Below are 12,991 nucleotides of genomic sequence, written 5' to 3'. Positions count from 1 at the left end.
CTCTCATACCTCACTGTGGGTGAGTAGGTCTCGTGATAGTCTTCACCTGGTACCTGAGCAAATCCTCTGGCTACCAATCTGGCTTTGTGTCTGATGTCAAAGTGATAAATAACTACCTTACATTCAGAAGACATCTTAAGGCAGCCCTGTTCAGGGAAGTTTTTAATCTGTGATATTTTAGTGTATTTCTGGTTTTTATGGAAGCCGCCCAGAGTGGCTGGGGAAACCCAGCCAGATGGGCGGGGTACAAATAATAAATTATTATTATTATTATAATGACTATCTTGCCATTTTGATCAGTCTTCGCTTTGAAGACCCATTTGCTTCCAAGCAGTTTCATTCCTGGAACTACCGGAACAAGGTTCCATGTTTTGTTCCTTTCCAAGGAATCAAGCTCAGCCTTCATGGCATTTAACCATGGCTCAGCTTCCTTTGAATCCAAATCCTGGATTTCTTGGAAACTTGAAGGTTCAAAAACCTTCTTGGAGCTTTTAACAGCTGTTACTGCTATCTTAGCAAACTCATCAGCAAATCTCTTTGGAGGTTTGCCTTTTGTGGCTCTCTGTGACCTGCGAATTAGCCTTAAGTCTTCAACACTCTCCTCTTCCTTCTTAGGAGAAATGCGACCTATTGTGAACAATGGTTCCTCCAATTCTTGATCAGAGCTTTCAGAGGGTCGCATAGAGGCTTTCGCACTCTTGAAATCCTCTGAATCACCCGATTCAGTTTCAGTTTCAGACTCAGAATCAGAACCTTCATCAGTGGGTGTGGGTTGTTGCAGTTGCTTTTGACTATCCTCAGTCTCATCACTGTCATCAGGATAACATTGGAAAATTCCCACATTCTCCCCCCACTTGGCATTGTACTCAACACTTCTTGTGAGCTTAATTTCCTTAGAGTCAGTCATCATTATTCTGTAAGACCCTTTCTGATAACCTAGAAAGATACCATGCAATCCACGCTTGTCTAACTTGGAGTTTTGTGGTGAGTGAACCCACATGTCAGAACCAAAAATTTTCATGTGTTTGATGTATGGCTTCTTGCCAAACATCTTCTCATAGGGGGTACAACCAATCGCTGAAGATAACCTGCGATTATAACTGTAAGTGAAACATGAGAGAGCTTCGGCCCAATAACTCTCTGGAAGATTTGCATCATGCAGCAAGGTTTTTAACCCTTGAAGCAATGTTTGATTTGCTCGTTCCGCAAGTCCATTCTGCCATGGCGAGCGAGGACTAGACAAATCGTGTTGAATTCCTTTCTCAGCCAGAAAAGCTTCAAACTGCTGAGAAGTGAATTCTCCCCCCCCGGTCAGTGAAAAGAATCTTTATCTTCTTACCATGCACATTTCCCAACCAAGCACAGAATTCCTTGAACCTAGGAAAAGCCTCTGATTTCTGCTTGAGATTGTACACATAAATATACCTGGAAAATGCATCAAGGAGAACCATGAAGTACCTATTTCCACCCAAAGAGGGCGCTAGCGGTCCAACCAAATCAGCATGAATAATTTGGTATGGTTCTGTAGCTTGCCTACTAGACACCTTACCTTTCGCAGCCATTTTCACCTTGTTTGCTGCGCATGCCTTGCACTTCATGTGGTACCTGCAGGGTTTAATAGTCATACCTTCAACCAAGGCAGGCATTTTAGATACTGCCTCAAAATGCAAATGACCAAATTTCCTGTGAAAATCGTGAATACATTCTGCATGCAAACTTTTGTTAGAACCTGCAATGCAACAAGTGTCATCCTGCACAACATCATCATAATACAAAAGAAACAAACGACCAACAAATTCAGCATACAATTGATAATCATTTTTCTTAGTGATGATGCATCTATTGTTCTTAAAAGAAACGTCAATCTTCTTCTCAATCAGCTGTCCAACGCTGAGCAGATTATGTTTCGCATCCGGCACATAAAGAACATCCTGTATCGATAAGTCCAAACTGTGAAGAACAACAGTTCCGTAGCCTTTACTGGGGATAGTGTGGTCATCTGCCTGGTGAACTGCACCTTCCTGCGGTGTAAAAGACACGAACAGTCTCTTATCGTTGCACATGTGGTGGGTCGCCGCTGAATCAACAACGAAGAAAGATCTAGACGTCTTCTGGACCTCTGCAACCTCCGCAACCTTTGTAACCTTTGGAGCGAAGCGTGAGACCATTGCCTTGTGCTGCGTTGTCCTGGACACCGGACCTTTGCCTTTGCCTCGGCCTTTTCCACGCGATGAGCTTTCGCTGCGCTGCTCTGTCTTGGCCCTGGGATATTTGCATTCCCTCTTCATATGGCCTAGACTTCCACACGAGTAGCATTTCACTGCCTTCAAAGCTTTGGCGCCATCTGGTGGTTCCACTGCACTATGGGATGACGACTGTGAAGTCTCCCCCTTTCCCATGCAGCCAGCACCCCGCCGATCTGCTTCATTCTGAATCATGGCAGTATCACAAGCTACTGTGAGTTGAGCATTTGGCTGATCAGTGGTATCAAATCCCCCACTTGCTTCATCCAGCCTTCTGCAGCTAGCCATCATGACTCTGGCATTTGCCTCTTGCGTCATCTATGCTGCTTTAAATCAAGCTGCTGTATACATGCTGCTTCTGTGTACAGCTGCTTCAATCCAAAAGCAAAATCAAAACAGCCTCTGCCTATGAGCCTGTGCCGCTCTTCTGTTTATTTGCTTTGCTTATCTGCAGCTGCTTCAAACTGCATTCCAAAAGCAAGTTCAAAAGCGAAAGTCCCCAAGTGCTTTCTCTATGTTGCCCTTTAATTCTTGCTGCGTCACATCTGCAGCTGCTGTGAAACAACAGCACTTCTAAAAGTTACTTTCGATTTCCCCCAGCATTGGAAATCCTTTTCTTTTAGCCTTTTGCCTGTGCCACGGCAAAACCGGCTATTAAAAGTTCAAAGTCCAGCCATAAAGCCATTAATTAGAAGCTGGCAGGCTTCCCGGAGCAGTAGCACATACCTTCATCAATCATTTTGACGCGCAGAGCAGATACCGTTCCGATCTGTCCCTCTGCCGCTGTTCCGATCCTCTGCCGGCACTTCGTTTCTTGCTCCTTTGTTCCTTTGCCAGGAGCCCGACTTCTGAAGTCCATTCTCAAAACACTGCGTTTTTCTGGGCCCATAACCAAATGTTGGGGATAAGCAGTGTCCAGTGCACAGCGGAATGATGAGAAGTATGAGCCAACATGCTCTATACTACTTTATTTACAGTTCAAAGCTGGTAAGTTACAGAAAAACATTTTCCCTCTGCCGGAGCAGAGAAAGCGTCATCTCTCCTCTAAAGCACGGAGAGAATCACAAACTGAAACTGCAAAGAAACAGTGAAAAAACAGGAAAACCAGTGTACGTCATATCCAGTCTCCTATTCCCGTGGGAAAACCTCCAACAGTACAGACTCTGTGGAATGTAAACAACCTGTCTCGTGACAAGCACTTCGCTGCACAGAGAAGAAAGCAGAAACCAACAATCACCTGTCCTCCAAAGAATTCATGGCATACAAATTCCCCCACTTTCTCCAGTATTTTCTCCTAACAACAGCCCTCTGAAATAGGTTGGGCTGAGAGATGGAGCCTGGCCCAAAGTCACCCATTGAGCTTTGTGGATGAATGAGGATTTGAATCTTGGTCTTCCATGTCTTAGTCTGACACTTGAACCACACTGGCTGTCTAGTTGACGTTATTACACCTTCAAATGGGTGTTTCTCTACTAATGACCTTGGTGTGCATTATAAGTTGTAATAATACATAATAGTTTTAGCTTAGGTTTAATGTAGTGGCAAACCTTAGTCTACCCAGGATTTATACAGTCAAGGCACCGCTGTTCCCAAGCTGTTTCTTTCAGTGGGACGTGCATATTTTAGGCCACTGGCTTTCAGCCTGAGTACATGGAATGATGCTTATGTGTAGCTCTTGGCCATGTCTTGTATACTTGGAATTTAATTCTATTTCAAAAATAGAAAACATACCAAAGAAGGATCCTTTTTAAGTACATTGATTTGTTGGATGTGGTGAGATAGTGTGTCTTATTGCTAAGTACCGATTGCCCTTTCTTCTACGTACATAGTAGTCTCTGCACAAGAGTAACTTGATTTCTGGTGGTGTGTGTGTGTGTGTGTGTGTGTGAAGGATGGACTCCCTTAGAGTCAAACAAGCTTGATGGAATTTGTTGCAAAATGCAGTACAAAGCATAGCTGCTGCTTCTCCTTCCCCCTTCCCCAAAGGAGCTCTTCTAGACTGTATCCTTAGGTAACTGAGGAGCCCATTGGCACTGTGAAATGCAATTATTCTGTGCCTTACATTTTTGCTAGTGACAAACATTTGCTGCTTATCTGAGCAGAATGAATGGCTGGCCTGCACACTGGAATTGCTAGCAAGGTGAAGTCAGCAAATTTTGAGGCAAGGCTGTTATGCTTTACCAAAGGTGACAAAGCCCTTCCTTCTTCTCACAAGTAATAGCAGAGAGAGAGACATGGAAAACAGGACAGGGAGTGATAATCAAACTTGCCCCCGTGCTTACTGTAATACTCTGTATGACTGATTATCCAAACACCGTCTGTTTCATCTCTTGTCACCTTCTCTTGTTCTGTGGCCATGCCATATTTGCATGGCACCCCACACACTGTTAGGTGTTTCACAGCTAACACTGAGCAGATTCCTATAGAGCAGGGACATGGTCTTTGTGCCTATATATTCAGGTAACCTTTAGGGCCTGGCCTGCTTTTGGAAGTGCCACGTTCAACCCCAGAAATTGCCCAGAGAAGGAATTGTTGTATTTTCAATAGAACACGTTCTGGTGAGTGGTCTGTAGTCCTTCCTGTTTTGCCCAAGACAAAGCCAGCTGGCCTGTGGCTGCCTGAGACAAAAGCCCACTTGGGATGATCTCTCTCTTCCCCAACCTTGTCCCTGAAAGACTCCCTTGGGCCTGAAGCCAGGCCCTTCACAGTTCCTCTAATGGGCTGTCATCTCTCAATGGAGACATTCTGTGCTGGCTTTCAGGCTGTGTGTAAAACCTACTAATTTTAGCTCATAAGCGCTTCAGTGATCTCGTGGACTAAGAAAGAATGCTAAAACACTAGTTACCTCTTTGTCTCTGTGCAGGAGAATACGATCCGTTGCTTTTAAAACGGGAGAGGGTTTTAGAAGCAAGCAAATAATTAGCCAATTGTCTGGAGAGAAATCTTTCTCGCAAGACTTCGCTTATAATGCACAGACTACAATAAAGATATATTTTGCAACTGAGATAACTGTTGAAGAAAGCTGGAAGCAGAGGCTAGACCAAGAAAAAAAGAACATGGCAATAAATGACACAGCTGTGTCCCCTTTTACTCCAAAAAGACTTTTAAACATTAGTGAAGCTATTTAAGTATTAGGGAAACTGTGGGACAGTACTGCATGAACCACACTGCTGTAATTCCAAGCATCACAAGGGAATTTGTATAAAAGGTACTGCTTGCTACCTTATGTCCCCTCAACAGAAATAACTACGTAGTATATCCTTTGTGTAAGCAGGGTATTCCATGTAAAGGCATGTGACTGAAAGCTTGTACTGTAGCTTTGCTTTAATGAGAAGTTGCATTGAGCTGTTGTAGAGCCTCAGGAAGTTTTGCTTTTTTATGAGTCCTCTATTGGCTTTTTCTTTAGGTTGTGTGTGTTAATAGCTAGTTTTTCTAGGGGGGGGAGCAAACTAGTGATTGAGTGTCATAATATTTTCTATAGCCCTTCTGGGCCCCCACAAAGCAACAGTAGATAACGTAAAAGTACAAATGCTTCAAAAATGCTTAGGGAATTAATAGAAAATTCATCAAACTGCTCATGCAAAAGTTCTCTTTTCTAGTACTAGCCATTCAGTTTAGCATGGCAGTTTTTAGACAATGCTGGGTTGTTCAGCAGTTAGCATAATATAATGTAAGAATGTACAGTGGGAGGCTCCTATGGTTAGCCATTAAATTGTTTAAGCTAACTATGCCATTATTTTGCTTCATGAACTTAGGAAGTGTGGTGTGTTTGTGAGGAGAAAACTAGACTTGGGTATTGGATACAGTACCACAATTTTATAGGCTGGAGAATGTTGAGCCTGCAAATATTCGGATGACCGTAGTTCATGTTCAGGCATTTTGTCATGAAATTATATAGTGGTATTGCCCTTTTGAATCTTGTCAATTCAGTTTGTATTACTTCAGACTTTTGTAAACTTTTGTTTGCTGGGTTTTATAAGGTCACAAAAATGTGAGATTCCAAAATTTACATTCACTTGAAATGTTCCAGATAGCCTGACTTGTTAATAGATGAATTCATCTCTCTGCAATCATGTGCACTGGGAAGCATTACTTCATTGAATGGGGAGAAGAGAGAAGTGTCTTTAAAGTCTGTTGAGTAAGGCTTGGCAGGCAAACCCTGTAAAATAAGAATTTGATCTTGCTTATTCTGTTTTTAAATTGGTTAAAAGTAATTAATTGCAGTTTTCTTTTCTTTTTTAGTCCCTTGGAGGGAGATTGGGAAGACCTCTAGCAGGTGCTGTCAATACTGATGAGAGATCTTATATGCCAAGGTATGGAGTGTTTTGTTTTTTAATAATAATAATAATAATAATAATAATAATAATAATAATAATATATACATTCGTACATCTGCTCTGACTGGAGGTGTCTTGAATTGAACCTGTGACTTCTGCATGCAGGGCATGGTCTCTGTCTTTGAACTATGAAACCTCTCAAATTATGACATTGCATGCATTGAGGAAGCAAGATAATGCCTTATCCGTTTCAAAATTTCTATTCTCTCCACCCCCTGCAGTATGTTTTTAAACAATGTGCTTTCTGCCATTATCAAAAGTTAACACAAACTATCCTTCCACAAAAGCATTACTACAACATCCCGTTCTTTGCCTAGGTTGTTGCTATGCCTCAAGGTTTTCAATATTTTGACATCCTCCTGTTTAAATGTGGGTGGGTGGAATGGATCTTTCCTGATGTTCGAACACATCAGCTTGCCTCCTCTGCATATTTGGATGCACTTTTGCATCTAACACAGCTTATTCCTAAGTTAATATGGGCACAGGCAAATCAAATTGTCTTTACGCATTTCATACTACATTATGCATGTACCCATGTATGAGGATGGCAGGGGAAAGAATTTCAGGGTGTCCCTTGGGGTGTCCAGTGGTGCCGAGGTGGGATTTTCTTATGACAGTCTGCCAGGCCACTCCACTGGGTCCAGACTGGCATTGCCCAACCCTCTGGGCCAATCCCATGGATTCCTCCAGTTCGCTGCCCTTGTCCCATTCCTCCTACCCTTCTGACCAGTCCCACCAAGATGTTGTTGAATCGTGTGTGTTTTTTTTTTATTAGAACCCCAAGATTTACCAGCCAGGTACAAAAGACACACGTTAAAAAAAATAATGATCAGGGAAATTCTGAGTGCTTTCTGAGCCTAGGAATTTCATTTTTTGTACCAGAACTGAACTGAGTTCACCATCCTTTCAAAAAAATAGCCCACTTCTGGTATGCTTCTAAATATAAAATTAAATTTCAACCTCCTAATTTAAGTGAAAAAAATTTACTTTGTGATAGTTATCGTTAAGCAGCTGGAAGTTCAAAACCCTGGCAGGATCTACTGCGGACCACCTAGAGCTCTAACAATGCATCCCTGTTTTACTCCTTTAGCCTTTCTTGGATGCACCATTTATTATATCAATTTAAAGACTTCTCTGCAAACACTCTGCAGAAAACCACTGCCCCATTTTGTGCCCGTTGAACTGAGAGTTGAAAGTGGATTGTAGAAGGCCATCCATGGGTCAGGCAGAATTTGAACCCAGGTCTCCCTGATCAGTTAAACAATATTTTTTCTGGACCATCGTGGCTCTTGCTAGCTAGTCCATTACTCAAGTTTGAGTGCTAGCTCTTTCAGCATATCCACCCATCTTTTTCTGCATATATTTATTTAATATAAAGCAAGTATCACTGACCTATATCCCAAGGCTGGCAATTGACTGAGTGCTCTGAGGATGTTTGGAGTTATTCAGCTACTACATACTGTAATTATGATGTACAGGGTCCATAATACAATGCATGTTGGTTTGGCCAGGTTTTTCCAGCTTAAATAATTGTTGCGGGTCTTTGCATTTACAGAAGGTCTTCTGAATTCACCTATCAGGATTAAATTCATCTGTTCATCTACCAGTAAGCAACATGTAGTTCCTCAATAAAGTGTGTCACATTTAATCTAAGCGATAAATAAACTTGCATCCTCACCTCCAACTCATGATAGTTTTATGAGCTATGCAATCCATCTAAAATGAGGTTGTTTAAAACTGGCATAGAGTCTGGCCCAGGTATCTGCTGACTAACCAATAAGAGGCATGATGTAAGCAGCAAGAGATAAAAGCCTTATATTAAATGAGAGACCTAGCTCCTGTATTTTCTACAATATGAATGAGCAAATTTTACTGCCTGACTTGTGACTACTCCTGTGTTGATATGGTTATCCCTGGCTCCTGGTTTGTTACAAAAATGATATAACATTTCAAATGATAGTCTGGCAAGAACACCATGGCTAGGTTTGGATGAACATATATTGGCTTCTTAACCTTGTGTCTGTGTGCATGCACCCTTCCCTTCTCATTGTGCTGCAGTTAATTCCAGACATTTTCAGTTAACCATAGTTTCCCACCACAGTCACAAAACTAGGGTTACAAGGTTCGGAACAAGCTAGGATCTTAATCAGCTTCAAACTGTTCAATGTCCTATCTGTTTCTGAACCTGTTAACCATAGTTCCCTGGGGCAGACATAATGGGAAGCTGTGGTTAATTGATTGCTATGCTTAACTGAAGACTTCCCAACTTACTGCAGCACACAAATAAGGGAAGGGGTGGCATAGGGTGAGAGGCTTACACACATCTTATCTTATTAAGCTGAGACATGAGAATCTGGATACAGTCTGCAAGGTTCCATTTAGATAACATGCCAAGCCATGGTTTGTACCAGGCATGGCTTGAGCTTCCAAAATATGCAAGTGCAAATAGTGCTTCTCTGCTTTCTTTTTCCATCACTTCAGCACTTCAGTCTCTAGGTGCAGTAATTCATTAAGGAGGAGGAACAATCATAGATTGTCAATTTAGATATCATGTTATACCATGGTTAGCACAAAATATGGTTCCTAATTCTAGCTCACTGGTTCATTTTATACTATAGTTTGTCAGTTTTAAGCATCACACCATCAAACTATGACTAAGTACTCTTAACCATGAAGCCTATGGCAGTAGTCTTGAGCCTATGGCAGTAGTCTTGAGCCTATGGCAGTAGTCTTTAGGGCAGGGGGCGGCAAGCTATGGTCTGCGGGCCGGATCCGGCCCAGATCTGACCTCAGGATCTGGTCCGTGAATGGTCCATGGATTGTGTGGATTCTGTTCGTTAATTTTTTTCTGCGCCATTTTTGGGGGACGCCATTCCCCCCGCTCCCTCTCACACACTGCAGTGCCTCCTCCCTCCCTCCCTCCCTCCTCCTGGCTTCTCCCCACCCTTTGTAGAGGAGGAAGAGGGCTGGGCTTAGCTGGCTGAGTACCACTTTGGGCAGCACCTCTCCAGAGCCAGCCAGCCCTTTGGGGCAGCTCGTCTCGCCATTGCTGCCGCCGCCAGCCTCTGCCACTCGCAAGAGCAGGCACAGGAGCCGCAGTTGGCAGAGTGCAGTGCAACGCCTCGCCAAAAGGGCTGGTTGGGTCTGGAGAGACTCTGCACTGTGCCTGCCCTTGCAAGCGGCAGAGGCTGTTGGCGGCCGAGGGATGAGCAGCCTGAAAGGAAGGGCAGGCACAGGAGCCGTGGTTGGCAGAGCGCAGCGCCTCTCTGGAGCCAGCCCGCAATTGCGCGGGCAGCACCATAGGTAGGCAGGGGGAGGGGAAACAGGGGGAGAGAGAGAGAAGTCCCCTCCGCCGTGTGTGTGCATGCAGTCCGGCCCGCCACAAGGTCTGGGGGACAGTGAACTGGCCCCCTCCCAAAAAAGTTTGCTGACCCCTGCTTTAGGGTGTGGGTATGGGTGAGTGTGTCTGTCCACATCCTATATTTCAAAGTCCATATTCTGAATAAATGGGTACTGCTTTATGTATCTCATATACAGTTAATCCTAAATCAGAGTAATATACTGTTCTGGGTGAAAGAAGGGCTGAGACAGACGTGCAAAAATTATGGCAGCCATGTGCATATATCTATGTCTCTAAGATAAGCTGAAAGGGATAGGGTCACAGCTTAATATAGATTTCATTATTTGATTGCATTGTTTTTTTTAAAAAGTTGCCTGTAAAAAAGTGTGTGAATAAATTGAACCTTATTTTCTATTTTTCTTTAAATTTTTAGCTTCTCTTAAAGCTTGAACATAAAGCTTCCTTTCTGGTGTTACCAATTTCGGTACTTTCCAAAATTACAACTTCCCCTCTTCTCAGTACGAAACAGCAGTCTTATAAAATGAAGAAAGTGAATTTTGCTGCTTAGGGAAATTTTCAAGTAGAAGACAAGATGCAAATAATGATGACTGAAGAGCTTTGCCACCTTTAGTGTGCAAATACGGTTGCTTATTTGTGTACATCCAGGGCAGCTGTACAGGAAAAGACACTGAATACTAACAGTGAGAGTTTTCATTGTTGTAAAGTTATAGGCATCTCTTGCTTCTAAACTAATGGTCACCAGGGATGTCACAGCAAGAGACACCAATGATTCTTCATTCTTCACCAGTCTGACTCATCTCTGCCTCTTGACTCCCTCCTTCCACGCTTCAGCTTTTGCCTCGGATTCTGGATTTCTGTCTGCCACAGACTCTCCCAGCTTACTAAACCTTGTTACCCCTTCAGCTTCTCCTTCACAGTCTTTTCCCTCTTTTTCCCTGTGACGACTGATTGTTGTCCCACCACCACACCCTGACCTCTGAACCTTCTTCTGTTGGTGGTTCCCCAGTGGATTCCAGCCACCATTCCTCTGCATCCAACCAGTCTATGACAATAGGATTGTAGTCTCAGTTTTACTGCCTATCATGTGATACCAGCATGAAATCTAGACATTTTTACTATATAAAGTGGGAGGCATTTTTGAGATGCTCAGCATGTCATCTAGAATTGTATTCTGCCCCATAAGTGAGAGAGCCTAGTTGTTCTGCCTTAAGCTTTTATTGATCATTGCAGATTGGTCTATCATTTCTCATAACTTTTATTTTCTGCACTTAATGTGTGTGTAGCGAATTGTTAACACACTTCCCACAGCTACCCAATCAAATCCTGGCTTGAAAAACTAGATATGCACAAACTGTGCAGCTACACACAACTGTGCTACCGCATCACACCTCCCTCTGTGGAAGTGGGTCAAGCAAACCAGAAAGCTGCAGTCAACCATAGCTTCCTGGAAACTTCGGTTAGCAGCTTCCAAACTGGCCAGGGTTTGAAAGACAGCTTTCAGTCCTGGGTTAAAGTTGGCTTGCCAAATGTTCCATATCAATGCTTGGAAGGCATTAAAAATAGTTTCCAGTTTGCACATGACAGGAAGCTATGGCTAACTCTGGCTTTCTGGTTTGTTTCACTGCTTGTGCATGCGGAAGAATGCAAGCAGCAGCAATGGGGCTGTATAAAGGTGCATGTAGTCCATGCATATCCAGGTTTATTAAATCAGGATCTGACTGTGCAAACATGGCCAGGGTATTGAATGCATTGTCACCCTAAAATACAAACGAGGAACTTGTGACCCTCTTGATATTGTTGGACTCCTACTCTTGCCAGCTTGGACAATGATCAGTGATGATGGCGGCTGGAGTCCAACAACAAATGTAGGGTTACAGGTTTCCCACCCTTGGTTTATTTACAACAGAAGAGTAATCTCTTAACATGTTGCAAACAAATTGATCAGTATTTTTTTTAGTCTTTAAGATACCACAAGACTTCTCCTACAAACTACCTTGACTACCCCTCAGGACTTTTTCGTGCCATGGTTTGCCATAGTTTTCTACTCTGAAAACACTTGTAACTTTCGAGTTCTTTAGGGCTTTGCAACTGAAAAAGCACTTTGTTGTTTTGGTGTCCTTCCTTAGCAATTTTTTCCCTCCCTCCGAATTGCCAAGCCCTTTGACCTTTTGTCCACATAACTCTAATATTTCCTGTTTAGATAGTGTTATGTAGTTATACAGATTGATGGGAACTACTCTGAGCCCTCTGAGATATAATGAGGTGCAGATCCTGTATTACAGCTTTTTCCCAAAAGTGTACATTCAAGTATTCTGCTGCTATTGGGAAAGGAGGGACATTGGATAAAGAGAAAGCTATGTTTTGCTACCCTCCCTGAAAAGTCCCACAGGCAAGGGCCTGAAAGTTTTCTCTGACATACATGATGGAAATTGTTGGATGATGAGGCCTTAAATATTGAGCTTTGTCCCATATATAAACCCTATGCTAATGTGGTCCAGCTAGACCTGGGAAGCAGTTGCATTTGGGTGCTGGAGGCTCTCCTGAGAGTAAACAAGAGAAGGGGCAGCCAGCCTTGTGGGACTCAGAAAAGCCTTCTAAAACCAGTGAGATGATGCTGTGGAGTGCCTTGGCCTGGCCTCTGGCAGTTCTGCCTGAATACTATGGATATGCTTGAGCATTCTGCACCTGCTCTTGTAATGATGTTTGTCATTCCTGCCAAAAGCTTTATGGCAATTACCTAATTAAACCTCCCAACATCCCTATGAGGAAATGAGGCCAGGTGCTGGCATTTTACACATGGGGAGAATGAAGCTGAGAGCTGTGAGTGCGTAAGAAGTGCTCAACTCCCAAGTTGCTGGTTGGTTTTGTATGGTGTTTGTGTCGTCTGCTGGAAGCTGCTTATGTAATACTGTGTGAAGGTCATATCTTCATAGCATGTTTCTTTGCTATTCCTCCTGAAACGAAAAGCTTGTACAACCAATAGTGCCTGTTCAATTTTTTTCAAAAAACTTTCCTTGAGCTCCTAAGCTGCATCATAATTGGCTTTTAAA

General features: G+C 43.0%; 1 protein-coding gene across 1 annotated transcript in view; it reads left to right on the top strand.

Annotated features, from left to right (window-relative positions):
- RAP1A (RAP1A, member of RAS oncogene family) overlaps positions 1-12,991 on the top strand; it is a 93,913-nt gene that overhangs the window by 50,197 nt on the left and 30,725 nt on the right. Inside the window, exon 2 of the mRNA XM_081916481.1 lies at positions 6,486-6,556. The gene's annotated coding sequence lies outside the window, so the exon portion shown is untranslated. The remainder of the gene's footprint in view (positions 1-6,485; positions 6,557-12,991) is intronic.

The sequence above is a fragment of the Podarcis melisellensis genome (assembly GCF_964234715.1).
Source record: "Podarcis melisellensis genome assembly, chromosome: 6".
NCBI lineage: Eukaryota > Metazoa > Chordata > Lepidosauria > Squamata > Lacertidae > Podarcis > Podarcis melisellensis.
The sequence above is the reverse complement of the archived record's forward strand: the minus strand, read 5'-3'. Positions and strand labels throughout refer to the sequence as shown.